Source organism: Notamacropus eugenii, chromosome 2 (genome assembly GCF_028372415.1).
Source record: "Notamacropus eugenii isolate mMacEug1 chromosome 2, mMacEug1.pri_v2, whole genome shotgun sequence".
Classification (NCBI taxonomy): domain Eukaryota; kingdom Metazoa; phylum Chordata; class Mammalia; order Diprotodontia; family Macropodidae; genus Notamacropus; species Notamacropus eugenii.
In genome coordinates this window covers 245,495,348-245,512,001 of record NC_092873.1, presented here as the reverse complement: position 1 = coordinate 245,512,001, position 16,654 = coordinate 245,495,348, and the positions used below count along the sequence as shown (strand labels likewise).

At 37.6% G+C, this 16,654-nt stretch overlaps 1 protein-coding gene across 3 annotated transcripts in view; it reads left to right on the top strand.

Moving 5' to 3' along the window:
* RGS17 (regulator of G protein signaling 17) overlaps positions 1-16,654 on the top strand; it is a 237,680-nt gene that overhangs the window by 86,929 nt on the left and 134,097 nt on the right. The gene's annotated exons all lie outside the window — the stretch shown is intronic.

The following is a 16,654-nucleotide window of genomic DNA, read 5'->3' as shown; positions in this document are numbered from 1 at the left end:
CTTTTTAGTGGAAGGGAAAAGAAGGGAGGTGAGAGAAAGACATGAAGTTTACTCTCATCACATTCCACTAAAGGAAGGAATAATATGCACACACATTTTGGTATGAAAACCTGTCTTACAATACAGGAAAGTGGGGGAGAAAGGATAAGCAGGGTGGGGAGGAGGATGGAAGGGAGGGCAATGGGAGGAGGGAACAATTTGAAGTCAACACTCTTGGGGAGGGACAGGATCAAAAGAGAGAATTGAAGCAATGGGGGGCAGGATAGGATGGAGGGAAATATAGTTAGTCTTATACAACACAACTGTTGTGGAAGTCATTTGCAAAACTACACAGATATGGCGTATATTGAATTGCTTGCCTTCCAAAGGGAAGGGGTGGGGAGGGAGGGATGAAGAGAAGTTGGAACTCAAAGTTTTAGGAACAACTGTCAAGTACTGTTCATGCTACTAGGAAATAAGAAATACAGGTAAAGGGGTATAGAAAGTTATTTGGCCCTACAGGACAAAAGAGAAGATGGAGACAAGGGCAGAGAGGGAGGATAGAAGAGAGGGCAGATTGGTGATAGGGGCAATTAGAATGCTTGGTGTTTTGGGGTGGGGGGAGGGGATAAATAGGGAGAAAATTTGGAACCCAAAATTTTGTGAAAATGAATGTTAAAAGTTGAATAAATTAATAAAAAAAAATCTACCCTCCAAATGCTAGTACCTATCCTGACAAAATTTCCTTGTCCATACTTTATATGCATTTTCAGAACACATCTCCCCTTGTAGAATATAAGCTCCTTAAGGGCAGAGACTGTTTCATTTTTGTCTTTTTAGCCCTAGTGTTTAGTACATAATAGGTGCCTAATATAAATGTTTATTCGTTGATTCTAGAAGAGAAGTTGCATCATTAGGAACTAGAAATTATTTTAGGTTAGACATGAAGGGGAACTGACATGGATGGCTGTTGACTGTGATCAAAGATCATAAGTTTTCATCTCTGAAGATCTTTTAAAAACAGACTATATAACTATCTCCTTTAAAGGATTTAGGTCCACTTTTACTTAAAGAGAAGAATGGAATTGATTAGAACCATGGTTCCATTTTATCCTTGTGATTAGAATGTGTGATTTTTTATCTAGTGTTATCTTTAAGCTAGTTAACAGACTCAAGAGGATATTTTTATGAGTATTGTATCCTAGTTTATCATTAGTTTTGAAAATCAATTCACATTGATTATGATGATTCACAGAAGCAAAGACATTTTATTTTTAGATTGCCATTTTCCCATGTTTAAAAAGAAAAAAACTCCAAAGAGTACAATTACAATTGCTCATTGGGTGAATAAACCAGTAAAAGAGCTCTTGGAACAATCAAATTTGAGAGATTAGAAAGCAGTAAGGACAAAAACAGCTGATCCATATGCCTTGGCAGGGATATATAATAGGGTATGAAATGAAAGATTTCTAGGATAGTCCTTTCACCTCAGCCACACAAGAATAAAAGAGGGTGGTGGATGTGGGGAGGAAATTCAGTAAGCTTGGGTTTATTTTCAAGTAATAAAATGACCTTCAATCTTAATTTCTGTTTTATTTTGTTATATGTAACAATCTTTAAAATCATTCATGCAAACTTTTGTTATAGACAACGAGCAGTACATATTCAGGTCAAATTTGTTTCTTTCTTGAAAAAAGACACATTGAAAACTTTGTGATATTAGAAAACTGGCAATAAAATGGATGCCCTTTAACAGAGGCAACATGGTGTAGTGGATAGAGTGCTGGACTTGGAATCAAGAAGACTCGTATTCAAATTCTTTCACTGACACTTATTAGCTACATAGCCATGGGCACATCCCCTAACCTCTGAGAACCACAGTTTCCACAGCTGTGAAAAAGGAAGGATCTAGATTTGATGATCTCTTCCAGCTCTGAATCTATGACCCTATGAATGGAGAATAGCTAAATAAATTATGACAAATGAATATAAGAGAACATTCTTATACCATGATAAATTGAAAATTTGGGGAATTTCAGAGAAAAGAGCTACGAGTTATATGAAATCATGACAAATAGAGATAGTAATGCCAAGAAAACAATATAAGTAAAGACTCCAATAATGTAAAGGAAAACAGCACTTAGTTCAGCTGAGGCAGCTGAACTCTTATTAATTGCATTGAACAATCTTTGCAGGAAAAATGAAGAAGAAACACATTCTTTTTATTGGTAGAGGTCTAAGACTACATGTGTGGAAGGTTTTCATATATTTGAAGCCTAAGTCCCCCTCACTCTGCTAATGGATTTTGTTTTACTATTTTTCTGTTATATAGAAAGATTCAATGATGTGGAAAGTGAAGAGTACATATTTAGAAATAAATATAATAGTTTATGAGAGAAATGGCATCAATTTTAAATGAAGAAGAAAAAAATTCTTCTTAGGATAATCCTGGTCATCAAAGTTCTCAATCTCAGAGTCCTATTCAACTCTTCATTCTTTCTCAGCACCTGTGTCAGTCACTTGCCAAGCCTTGCCAGTTCTTCCTTCACAACATCTGTCACATCTGTCACCTGCAGTCATACCACAACTACCCTAGTTCAGGCTCTGATTACCTCTTGCCTAACTATTTCAGTATCCTCCTGATTTATCTCTCTGTTTCTTGTCTTCCCTACCACCCCATACCCCCTACCCCAGTGCTTTCCCTATCTGTTTGCCAAATTGGTATTCCTAACATACATGTCAGTTCAGCCATTTCACTTTTCTGCTCAGGAAGGTTTAGTGGTTCCTTATTTTTCCTAGGGTAAAATACAACTCTGTTTGACATTTAAACTACTCCATTTGGCATTTAAAGCCCTTTCCTATCTGTCTCCAGACTGTTTTTCTAGACATTTCATTTATTCTCCCTCATTTATTCTTCTCTAGCCAAAATGACCTTTTTCATGCTCCAGACTCAGCATTCTATCTCTCCTATCCATTTCTGTTCCTTTAGGCAAGCTGTCCCTGCCCCTAACCTCCACTGACTGGAATGTTCTCTCTCTTAGAATTCTTAACTTCTTTCAAGGCCCAGCTCAGGTGCCACAGTCTACAAAGATCTTTCATGACCTGCTCCTCACTCCACCCCCTCAAAAAAATTGTTAGGGCTCTTCTCCCACCTGAAAATGTTTTAGAATTACTTTGTATATGCTTATCTGCATGTGTGTATCTTCTCAGTAAAATACAACCTCCTCATTATTGTCCTTTTTTTACCTCCTTTATTTTTTTATTTATTTTTTATTTTTTTAAATTTATTTAACTTTTAACATTCATTTTCACATAATTTTGGATTCCAAATTTTCTCCCCATTTCTCCCCTCCCCACACCCCAAAACACCGAGCATTCTAATTGCCCCTATCACCAATCTGCCCTCTCTTCTAACATCCCTCCCTTCCCTTATCCCCATCTTCTCTTTTGTCCTGTAGGGCCAGATAACTTTCTTTACCCCATTACCTGTATTTCTTATTTCCTAGTAGCAAGAACAGAACTTGACAGTTGTTCCTAAAACTTTGAGTTCCAACTTCTCTTCATCCCTCCCTCCCCACCCATTCCTTTTGGGAAGGCCAGCAATTCAATATAGGCCATATCTGTGTAGTTTTGCAAATGACTTCCATAATAGTTATGTTGTGTAAGACTAAGTATCTTTCCCTCCATCCTATCCTGCCCCTCATTGCTTCAATTCTCTCTTTTGATCCTGTCCCTCCCCAAGAGTGTTGACTTCAAATTGTTCCCTCCTCCCATTGCCCTCCCTTTCACCATCCCCCCCACCCTGTTTATCCTCTTCTCCCCCACTTTCTTGTATTGTAAGATAGGTTTTCATACCAAAATGAGTGTGCATTTTATTCCTTCCTTTAGTCAAATGTGATGAGGGTAAGCTTCATGTTGTTCTCTCACCTCCCCTCTTTTTCCCCTCCATTAAAAACATCTTTTGCTTGCCTCTTTTATGAGCGATAATTTGCCCCATTGCATTTCTCCCTCTCTCCTCCCAATATATTTCTCTCTCACTGCTTAATTTCATTTTTGTAAGATATGATCCCATTCTATTCAATTCACTCTGTGCTCTATGTGTGTGTTTGTAATCCCACCAACTACCCAGATACTGAAAAGTTTCAAGAGTTACAAATATTGTCTTTCCATGTAGGAATGTAAACAGTTCAATTTTAGTAAGTCCCTTATGACTTCTCTTTGCTGTTTATCTTTTCATGCTTCTCTTTATTCTTGTGTTTGAAAATCACATTTTCTTTTCAGCTCTGGTCTTTTCATCAAGAATGCTTGGATGTCCTTGATTTCATTGAAAGACCATTTTTTCCCCTGAAGTATTATACTCAGTTTTGCTGGGTAGGTGATTCTTGGTTTTAGTCCTAGTTCCTTTGACTTCTGGAATATCCTATTCCATGCCCTTTGATCCCTTAATGTAGAAGCTGCTAGATCTTGTGTTATCCTGATTGTATTTCCATAATACTTGAATTGTTTCTTTCTAGCTGCTTGCAATATTTTCTCCTTGACCTGGGAACTCTGGAATTTGGCCACAGTGTTCCTAGGAGTTTCTCTTTTTGGATCTCTTTCAGGAGGTGATTGGTGGATTCTTTCAAAATTTACTTTGCCCTCTGGTTCTAGAATCTCAGGGCAGTTTTCCTTGATAATTTCATGAAAGATGATGTGTAGGCTCTTTTCTTGACCATGGCTTTCAGGTAGTCCCATAGTTTTTAAATTGTCTCTCCTGGATCTATTTTCCAGGTCAGTTGTTTCTTCAATGAGGTATTTCATGTTATCTTCCATTTTTTCATTCTTTTGGTTTTGTTTTGTGATTTCTTGTTTTCTCATAAAGTCATTAACCTCCATCTGTTCCAGTCTAATTTTGAAAGAACTATTTTCTTCAGTGAGCTTTTGAACCTCCTTTTCCATTTGGCTAATTCTGCTTTTGAAAGTATTCTTTTCCTCATTGGCTTTTTGAACCTCTTTTGCCAATTAAGTTAGCCTATTTTTCAAGGTGTTATTTTCTTCAGCATTTTTTGGGGTCTCCTTTAGCAAGATGTTGACCTGCTTTTTATGCTTTTCTTGCATCTCTCTCATTTCTCTTCCCAGTTTTTCCTCCACCTCTCTAATTTGATTTTCAAAATCCTTTTTGAGCTCTTCCATGGCCTGAGCCTATTGAATCTTTATTTTGGATGTTTGGGAAACAGAAGCCTTGACTTCTATGTCTTTCCCTGATGGTAAGCATTGTTCTTCCTCATCTGAAAGGATGGGAGGAGATATCTGTTCATCAAGAAAGTAACCTTCTATGGTCTTATTTTTTTTCCCTTTTCTGGGCATTTTCCCAGCCAGTTACTTGACTTCTGAGTTTCCTCGCCACACCCATCTTGCCTCCAGATGTGCCCAGCTAGTGCTTGGGGGCTGAGATTCAAATGTTGCTTCCCAGCCTCAGGGCTTTTGGTGGGCGTGGGGCTGCTACTCAGTGTGAGATTAAGTTCAGGTGCTCAGGTGAGGGCAGGGCCACCACACGGGGCTCAGTTCCCTCAAGGGGTTTAAGGAAACCTTCAACAATGGATCCAGGCTCCTGCCTGCTTTGGGAGCCCTTGTCTGCTGCTGCCTCTGCTGCTGCCTCCTGAGGGGGTCTGAGTTATGGAGACACCACTCTGCCCTCTCAGCAAGCTGAAAAGACCCTCTCACTGACCTTTGGTGCCTCTGGGTGGACAGACCTGTGCTGCTGCTGGAGATTCTGTCCCTGAAGCCTGCTTGGATCTGCTCCTCTTGGTGCTGTGTGGCCAAGGCAGGGCTGGGCTCTGCTCCGGGTCAAGTGCACGATGGACCTTATATCCTCTACTCCGTTGTTCTGTGGCTTCTGCTGCTTCAGAATTTGTTGGGAGTTCTTCTTTACAGGTGTTTTATGGGCTGTGGGTTAGAAGGTAGCATATGTGTATCTTTCTACTCCACCATTTTGGCTCCTCCATTATTGTCTTTTTTGTACCCCCAGTTCCTTCCCTTGCACACTCAATTTAATTGCCAATATTGGGTAGATTATCATTATGCCCATCATAGAGCTCTGGAGGCACCTAGTCGAAGGAGAGCCTTCAAAGTTAAATTTTGTATAAATGAGTAAAATACTTCATTTTAAAACATCAATAAATAGCACAATGGGAATTTTATATTCTCTACAACTCATTCCACTCCTGGCAGTGCTTCTCACTTTCCAGACTTTGACACTTTAAACCAACTGTCTTCTTCTCTTGAGATTTCTCTGAATTTCTGGGGCCTTTTTACCCTGGAACATCCTTTCACAATATTGGCCCTGTTTTTCCACTAATGAATTCCTTCTTGGGATTTCACTTTTAACATGGGCTCAGGCTAGTCATGTTTCATTTCCCCCTCAGATGTGCTTCTAACTCTCTGGACTTTGCTACCGTGCTTCTACATGATATCCTACCTCCAACTTTTTCAGTTCCATTTTATGTGTGATCTTCCTCTATTAGAATGTAAGCTTCTTGAAGGCAAAGACCATTCTATCTGCCTGTATTTGTATCCCTAGCACTTAGTGCAGTGCACACTACTTGGTAAACACAATAAATGCTTGTTGCCTGCCTCTTAGTCTTACTAAAGATAGAATCTCCCCTTAAAAAAGTGATCTGCAAACACTTTGTCTTCTTGCCAAGCAGAGACACACAGCCAATGACAACCATCTTAGGGTACTGTGAAACCATTAAAGAGGAGAACAAAAAAAGAGAAGAATTAAAAACTCACCGAAAGAAGGCCAAAATGAGTGGATAGTTTGGCTTTAAATTCACCAAGCTATAATTTTGGAGGGCGTGTTTGTAATGAAACCAGAAAAGACAACAAACAGATTTAGATGGAAATAGATCTGCCACTGTTTTCCAATGGTCTCTTTTCACTAGCATCAATAGTAGAATAACTACATTTTGACTCTGTCTCTATAGCACACAACGTACTGTTTAAGGAAGTAACTATCATCCCTAAGGAGATAGATATTTTAAAAAGAGATCTATCCTAAGAATGATTACTGTGTAAAAGGCACTGAAAGATAGATTTTTAAGAGTTTTCCCCCAAATGAAAAACATTATGTAGTGAATGCTGTTTTTACCAAAACAAAAAGGGAGAGAGCATCATCAAGTACTATGTTCCTATTTTATCATTCCTATGAAAATACTTTATGAACACTTCAATCAAGTGTGTGTTAAGTAAAAGAATGAGAGGGTAACGGGAAAATTTTTGTATACTTCTTTGCCAAATTTTGGTACTTGAAATAGATCTTGTTTCTAATAAGCAGGAGACCTGGGATCCAAACCACAGTCAATTGACTCTCAATTCATTGCTTTCTCCACTATACCATGGAATTGCAGTTTATCCTGACCTTTGCTCTGATATGTCAATGATCTAATTATGCAAAAAGAGACAGTTTTGAAGTGGCTACTATATCCTATCAATTTCTGTCAGTTAAAATAAAGTTAATTTCACTTTTTATTATGTTTTGTGGTGCTTGCCACCTCCATGTCTTCCAACTCTGGTTTTTGAAGAAATTATTCATTATATTCAGGTGTGAGGCTTCTAAGTTGTCTATAAACAAACTGTTGACCTCTTTCATTTCTTGATCCCAAATCATATTTCTGAAGGTAGTTTTCATACTCTTCCCTTATGCCTACATTCACATTGAAATCTCCTTGTATTAAAAAAAGCATGTGCTGACTTAATTTAGAGGATCTTGCCAATTTTTTATACAATTTCCCTACTTCTCCATATATTGGCACCTCACAGTTATCCTCATGGTGGACTACATGCTTGTGTGCAATAAGGCAATATGAGAATATGACACTGGAAATGTTACTTAGTGCTTTGGGGAATAAGCTGAAACCAACTCCAACAATTTCTCTATTAAACTCAGAGATAAAGATACCTAAAAAGCCATCCTTCCATTTAACTGCAGCATGTTTGTCTTCTGGTTTCATTTGTAAAATCAATCAACTACAAGTCAGGTCATCTTTGCCTTTATGTCATGGTCCTTTCTGAAAATGAAAGGCGAACCCTGTAGACATAAAATGCAGACTTGTATTTAACTTATTCTGACTGCTTTAGAAATAAGGAAAGGCAGCTATCATATAAACTAAAATCCAGTAAAAGGGTTTAGAAATTTCCTGAGAATGCCACTACTCAAAAGTGCTAAAAGTCCGAGTTGCCCTTCTTTCTTTTGATAAAAAGGTGCCCCCCCCCCCGCCTTTTCGTGTACACTAGATATTTCTGACTTCACATTAAAGAGTAATGAATAAAATGTCAATATATAGTAGTTGCCTACAGTTATCTTGGCTATGTCTCCACCTCTTGTGAAAATTCATTTTTTTCTATTTTTCTCCTTCTCCCCCCATAACTACTGATTCAGACATATGATTTATATATCACTGCAGTTTTAACACTTGCAAAGCTAAAGTGAATGTAAATCAGATATACTCATACATTCACAGAGTTAGTTTTTCACTGTCTGTTACTTTCTTCCCCTTCCATCTCAGTCTTCTGTTTTAGGAAACTCCCTATACAGGGGCTGATAGAAAATGCAGTGTGGGAAGGACTCTAGCAGCATTCCTTAAGGACATGGGGAAGGTGGTGGTTAGAGCCAAGATGATAGAGTGGCAGGTAGAATTATAACTTAGCTCTATCCCACAAGTTCTGGACCCAGATCTAGAAAGTAGAACAAACTTAGTCCTAATCAGGAAATCCAAGAAAAAAAATCACAGTGAGTCATTTTTCCAGCTCACATTAGCAAGAGAGGCAAAAGGAGAATTCTGTGGATGCTGGGGACAGGGTCTAGATATGAATATCATGGAGAGCATTCTGGCATAGGGAGAGATGGTGCCCAGGAAAAGAACAGACCCCAGGTCTAGGAGAGAAGGGACTGATGTTGTTCAGGGTCTAGAAAGATAAACAGCTTTGAAAGACTTGGGAATTCTTTTTTTTAAATTTATTTATTTATTTTAAGTTTTCCCTCCCCCCACCCCAAAACAATGAGCATTCTAATTATGCCTATCAATCTGCCCTCCCTTCTAACATCCCTTCCTTCCCTTGTCCCCATCTTCTTTTTTGTCCTGTAGGGCAAGATAAATTTCTATACCTCATTACCAGTTGTATGCAAGAAAAATACTGAACAGTTGTTCCTAAAACTTTGAGTTCCAACTTCTCCTCCTTCCTCTCTCCACACTCATCCCCAATTGGAAGGCAAGCAATTCAATATAGGCTATATATGTGTAGTTCTGCAAATGACTTCTATAATAGTCATATTGTATAAGACTAAGTATATTTCCCTCCATCCTATCCTGCCCCCCATTTCTTCTATTCTCTCTTTTGACCTTGTCCCACCTGAAGAGAGTTGACTTCTAATTGCTCCCTCCTCCCTTCCATCATCCACCTCACCCTGCTTATCCCCTTCTCCCCCACTTTCCTGTATTTCAAGATAAGTTTTCATACCAAATGAGTGTGCATTTTATTCCTTCTTTTAGTCAAATGTGATCAGAGTAAGCTTCACATTTTCCCTCTCACCTCCCCTCTTTTTCTTGCCTCTTTTATGAGAGATAATTTGCCCCATTCCATTTCTCCCTTTCTCCTCCCAATACATTTCTCTCTCACCCTTTAATTTTATTTTTTTAGATATGATCCCTTCCTATTCAACTCGCCCAGCTCTGCTCTCCCTCTCTCTCTCTCTTTCTCTCTCGCTCGCTGTGTGTATGTGTGTGTGTGTTTATATGTGTGTGCGCATGTATAATCCCACCAACTACCCAGATGCTGAAAAAAGTTTCAAGAGTTAAAGATGTTGTCTTTCCATGTAGAAATGTAAACAGTTCAACTTTAATAAGTCCCTTATGATTTCTCTTTGCTGTTTGCCCTTTCATGCTTCTCTTCATTCTTGTGTTTGAAAGTCAAATTTTCTTTTCAGCTCTGGTCTTTTCATCAAGAATGCTTGGATGTCCTTGATTTCATTGAAAGACCATTTTTTCCCCTGAAGTATTATACTCAGTTTTGCTGGGTAGGTGATTCTTGATTTTAGTCCTAGTTCCTTTGTCTTCTGTAATATCGTATTCCATGCCCTTCAGTCCCTTAATGTAGAAGCTATCAGATCTTGTGTTATCGTGATTGTATTTCCACAGTACTCAAATTGTTTTTTTCTAGCTGCTTGCAATATTTTCTCCTTGACCTGGGAACTCTGGAATTTGGCTACAATGTTCCTACGAGTTTCTCTTTTTGGATCTCTTTCAGGAGGTGATTGGTGTATTCTTTCAATATTTATTTTGTCCTCTGGTTCTATAATACCAGGGCAGTTTTCCTTGATAATTTCATGAAAGATGATGTCTAGGCTCTTTTTTTGGTCATGGCTTTCAGGTAGTCCCATAATTTTTAAATTGTCTCTCCTGGATCTATTTTCCAGGTCAGTTGTTTTTCCATTGAGATATTTCACATTATCTTCCATTTTTTCATTCTTTTGGTTTTGTTTTGTGATTTCTTGGTTTCTCATAAAGTCATTAACCTCCATCTGTTCCATTCTAATTTTGAAAGAACTGTTTTCTTCAGTGAGCTTTTGAATCTTCTTTTCCATTTGGCTAATTCTGCTTTTTTAAAGCCTTTTTCTCCTCATTGGCTTTTTGAACCTTTTTTGCCAATTAAGCTAGCCTATTTTTAAAGGTGTTGTTTTCTTCAGCATTTTTGGGGTCTCCTTTAGCAAATTGTTGACTCACTTTTCATGATTTTCTTGAATCTCTCTCATTTCTCTTCCCAATTTCTCCTCCACCTCTCTTACTTGATTTTCAAAATCCTTTTTGAGCTCTTCCATGGCCTGAGCCTATTGAATATTTATTTTGGATATGTGGGATACAGAAGCCTTGACTTTTATGTCTTTCCCAGGTTGTAAGCATTGTTTTTCCTCATCTGAAAGGATGGGAGAAGATATCTGTTCACCACAAAAGCAACCTTCTATAGTCTTATTTTTTCCCCTTTTTTGGGCATTTTCCCAACCAGTTACTTGACTTTTGGGTCCTTTGTCAAGAGTAGGGTATACTCTGGGGACCTATAAGATCTCAGTTCCTCCAAGGTGGCACAATCAAGCATGTACTCTTCTCTGGGAGCAGAAACTTTTGTGCCCAGAATCTGTGAATAGTAGTTTCCTCTCCACCACCACCTGGCCTTCAGTTCCACCACGCCAGCACTGGGGGGCTGAGATTCAGATAAGCTGCTCAATTGCCCCAGGAGCTTTAGGCAGGGACTGGGCTGCCATTCAGTGTGAGAGAAAGATCAGCTGCTGGATTCCCCCAGGAGCATTAGGTGGGGGCAGGGCTGCCACACCAGGCTTAGATAAGGATCAGCTGCTCAGATTCCCTAGGAGCTTTACAATCCAGAAATGGATGCCAGCTACTGTGGGAACTGCTGCTGCCTGATGTGTCCTCTGCCACTGCCACCTGAGGCCAGAGCTATAGCTCCCTTCTTGTCGAACTGAAAAAACCATCTCACTGACCTGTGGGTTGAGGGATCTGCAAACCACTGCTACTGCTGCTGGGGATCCCATCCCTGAGGCCTATTTGATCTTTCTCCTAGTGCTGTGCCACTTGGCCAAGGCTGGGCTGGGCTCTGCTCTGAGTCTGGTACGACATGACTTTCCTATTGCCCTTTCAGGTCACCTTGGGCTGGAAATCTCCACTCAGTTGTTCTGTGGCTTCTGCTGCTCTAGAATTTGTTGAGAGTCGTTCTTTACAGGTATTTTATGGACTGTGGGGGAAGAGCTAATGTATGTGCGTCTTTCTACTCTGCCATCTTGGCTCTGTGCCCCAGGAATTCTTATTAAGACAGTGATCAACTAAGATTTGAGAGACCTCATGATGAAACATTGTATTCACCTTCTCATAGAGATGATGGACTTAGAGTACAGATTGAAGCATATATTTTTGGGTGCATTCAAAGAAAGGATTTATTTAGCTTGATAGTTCATGTGTGTGACAGTGATTTTCTTTGTTTTTCTTTCTCATGGGGTATGGGAGAGAGAGGTTGGTGAGAGGCAAGATGGGTTTTCATTGAAAAGATAAAATTTAATTCTGAAAGAAAAAAAACTAACAAAGAGAAGAAGGAAGCAAGACTCTTTCTGGCTCACCCGGTCTAATAATTTATCTGGCTTCATCCTAGTCTGTGGCCAATAGCCCATTGTATCATGGAGTTTTTTCTCCTAATTGTCTGGGCTTTCTGTGCACTAGCTCAACCCCATGTGCTATCACAAGTCTCCCTCCTGCCATGCTTGTTGTATCTTTACCGCATCTGGAGTTCCAAAATGGGGCTTTAAATTATAGCCATATATCTTTAAATACATGCTTGATCATAAAGGGAATTTGCAGTCTTCCAGAGCAGTTTCTAGGTTAGAAAAGTTCCAACATCTGCTCTGTCTTGTTCCAACCCCCTTCTATAGCAGATTCAAAGAAGAAGATTGTCAAGTAAAATCTCCTGCATTGTGGCAAGAATGTAACTATGATTGTTTCAGTGCTTCAGCTGTGTACCAACATGATGGTCATTGAATAAAGGTTATATAGTAACTGTTAGTATTTGCAATGTTTATAAATGATCTAAAAACTGAATTATTCTTAGCATCCTCTGTTCTGTTTTCTATCATTGTCACCATCCTTGCAGAAGTAGGATGTCTCTACACAGGACTGAAAGTGACTTAGTTGTTGGTGTGTGTGTGTGTGTGTGTATATTTATCAGTGGTTTGCCATGTTGTTGGGGTGTGTGTGTGTGTGTATTTATCAGTGGTTTGCTATGAATATACAAATGCCCTCAAACCTCATGACTCCTTCATTATGAACCATTCTCATTTCTGTATCTTCTTCCTTGGTCAATAAATATACATGTTGATTCCTTGTCTTTAGTTTTTGTGAGTGTAGAATTAAAGGACTGAATATACCATTTCATTGGAAGATTGCTAAAGTGATACATAGCCATTAAATTTCCCATTTTTTTTAGTGATTTGTATCTTTCTGAAATATTACCTGCCAATGACTGTATTGTTGATGAAATCCATCCTGCTCAGAATTAGCCTGATGATTTCAACAGGAAGATCACTGACCTGAAATTAAAAGGAATTCAAAGGGTACTGGTACTGGTGCTCATTTATTAATTACCCATGTGACCTTAAGCCAGTGATTTCCCTTCTCTGAGCCTCAGTTTTCTTTATTTGTAAAGTAAGGGTCTTAAGATAGATGATTAAGTCTCTTCTTCTGGCTCAGTAATTATAAGAAATGTGATTCAATATAAATACAGAGCCCCAAGTAAAAACAGATTGTTTTTTCAGTCATTATACACCAGCATATTGACAAATCCACTAATGCATATCAACACACATCATAGGTTGTGTATCTGCAAATGCATGTGTTTCAGACTTGAGAATAAACTTAGGCAGAACTGAAGGCAAATGCATATCCTTGCAACTTCCTTCCCTTTATTTAATTACAAAATGTCATTACTGTCTTCAAACAATTCTCATTATGTATTGACTCTTTGCTGCCTATAAACATATATGTCTGCCTATCTTATCCTCAAAAAACAACCAAAAACAAAACAAAACAAACCTTACTGGGTCCTACCATCTCTACTAAATATCTTGTGTATCTCATCTCCTTAAAGACTTTATTCACTGAGAAAGCCATTTGCAATTGGTTCCTCTTTTTCCTATATTATTTCCTATATTCCAATGATTATTTCTGTGCCGATGATTCCCAGATCCATGTATCTAAGCTTAATCTCTCTCTCCTGAGTTACTTTCTCAAATCACCAATTACCTCGTGGACAGCTCAAACTGAATGTCCTATAGATATCTTAAACTCAACATTTCTAAAATAGAATTCATTATTTCTCACTCTACACCCTCCCCTCTTCCTACTCCCTTATTTTTTTCATAAATGGTATTTTATTTTTTTCCAATTAGAGGGAAAGATATTTCTTAATATTCGTTTTTATAAGATTTCAAGCTCCAAATTTTTCTCCCTCCCTCCCCAAGATGCCAAGCAATCTGATATAGGTTATACATTTGTAATCATGGAAACATATTTCCACATTAGTCATGCTATAAAAGGAATATAAAAGGAAAAGTCACAAAACAGACAAAACAAAAAAAAGTGAAAATAATGTTTTGATTTGCATTCAGATTCCACAGATCTTTCTCTGGATGAGGATAGCATTTTCTGTCACAAGTCTTTTGGAATTGTCTTGGATCATTGTATTGCTGAGAAGAGTTAAGTTAATCATAGTTAATCATCACATTACTGTTACTGAATACAGCATTCTCCTGGTTCTGCTCACTTCTCTCAGCATCAATTCATGTCAGTTTTTCTTCCTGCCCATCATCTCATATAGCACAATAGTATTCCATTACATTCATATAACACAGCTTGTTTAGCCATTCCTTAATTGATGGGCATCCCATCAATGTCCAGTTCTTTGCTACTACAAAAAGAGCTGCTATGAAATTTATGTACATACAGGTCCTTTTCTCTTTTTCATGCTCTCTTTAGGATACAGACCTAGTAGTGGTATTTCTGGATCAAAGGGTATACACAATTTGATTGCCCTTTGGGCATAGTTTCAAATTGCTGTCCAAAATGGTTGGATCAGTTCGCAACTCCACCAACAATGTATTAGTGTTCCTATTTTTCCATATCTTCTCCAACATTTATCATTTTGTTTTTCTGTCATATTAGGCAATCTGATAGATGTGAGGTGGTGTCTCAGAGTTGTTTTAATTTTTCTTTCTCTATTCAGTAATGATTTAGAGCATTTTTATATGACTGTAGTTAATTTTAATTTCTTCATCTGAAAACTGCCTGTTCATATCTTTGACCATTTATCAATTGGGGAATGACTTGTATTCTTATAAATTTGACTCAGTTCTCTCTATATTTTAGAAATGAAGCCTTTATTAGAAACATTGGCTGTAAAAATTGGTTCCCAACTTTCTGCTTCCCTTCTAATCTTGACTACATTAGTTTTGTTTGTGTAAAACTTTTAATTTAATGTAATCAAAATTATCCATTTTGCATTTCATAATGTTCCCTATCTCTCGTTTGGTCATAAATTCTTCCCTTCCCAATAGATCTTACTGGTAAACTATTCTGTGCTCTCCTAAATTGCCTATTGCTTATACTTTATGTTTATAAATTAAGTATCCATTTGGACCTTCTTTTGGTATACAGTGTGAGATGTTGGTCTCTGCCTGATTTCTGCCATACTGTTTTCCAGTTCTCTTAGCAGTTCTTTCTCAAATAATGAATTCTTATCCCAGAAGTTAGAATCTTTGGGTTTATCAAACAGTAGATTACTAAAGTCATTTACTATTACATCTTGTGTACCTAATCTAGTCCACTGATCCACCACTCTATTTCTTAGCCAGTACCAAAGAGTTCTGATGATTTCTCTATGAGTAGGCCACCTTTCTATGCACTTTCTTCATTAATTCCCTTGATATTCTTGAGTTTTTGTTCTTCAAGATGAATGTTGCTATTATTTGTTTTTAGTTCAATGAAATATTTTTGTTAGTTTGATTGGTATGGCACCGAATAAGTAAATTCATTTAGATAAAATTGTCCTTTATATTATATTATTTCAGCCTACTCGTGTGCAATTAATATTTTTGTAATTATTTAGATCTGACTTTATTTGTGTGAAAAGTATTTTGTAATTGTGTTCCTGGGTTTGTCTTGGCAGATAGACTCCCAAATATTTTATGTTGTCTATAATTACTTTAAATGAAATTTCTCTTCTTGCTAAGCTTTGTTGGTAATATATGGAAATGTTGCTGATTTGTGTGAGTTTATTTTATAGCCTGCAAATCTGCTAAATTTGGTATTTAAAGTAAATTTTTACTTGATTTTCTAGGATTCTCTAAGTGTATCATTATATTATCTGCAAAGAGTGATACCTTTGTTTCTTCTTTTCCTATTCTTATTCCTTCAATTTATTTTTCTTCTCTTATTGATAAAGCTAACATTTCTAGTACTATATTGAATAACAGTGGTGATAATAAACGTCCTTGTTTCACCCCAAAATTTACTGAAAATGCTTCTAGTTTATCCCCATTATATATAATGCTTGCTGATGATTTTAGATAGATGCTACTTATCATTTTAAGGAAGACTCCATTTATTCCTATGTTGTAGCATGTTTAAATAGAAATGGTGTTAAATTTTGTCAAATACTTTTCCTGCATCTATTGAGATAATCATATGATTTCTGTCAGTTTTGTTGTTGACATGGTCAGTTGTGCTGATAGTTTTTCTAATATTGAATAAGCCCTACATTTCTGTTATGAAGGCTACCTGGTCATAGTGTATTATCCTTAAGATAAGTAGCTATAATCTCTTGGCTAATATTTAAAATTTTTGCCTCAAATGCTTTCCACATCCAGAAAAAGAACTATGGATTTGGATCACAGAATAAAGCAGACCATTTTCTCTTGTATTATGTTTTGTTTTGTTTTATGGTTTCTCCCATTCATTTAAATTCTTCTATGCAACATTACTAAGGTGAAAATGTATTTAATAGGAATGTATTATAGAACCTATATAAGATTGCATGCCATCTCAGGAATGGAGTAGAGAGCATGGGGGGAAGGAGTGGGAGG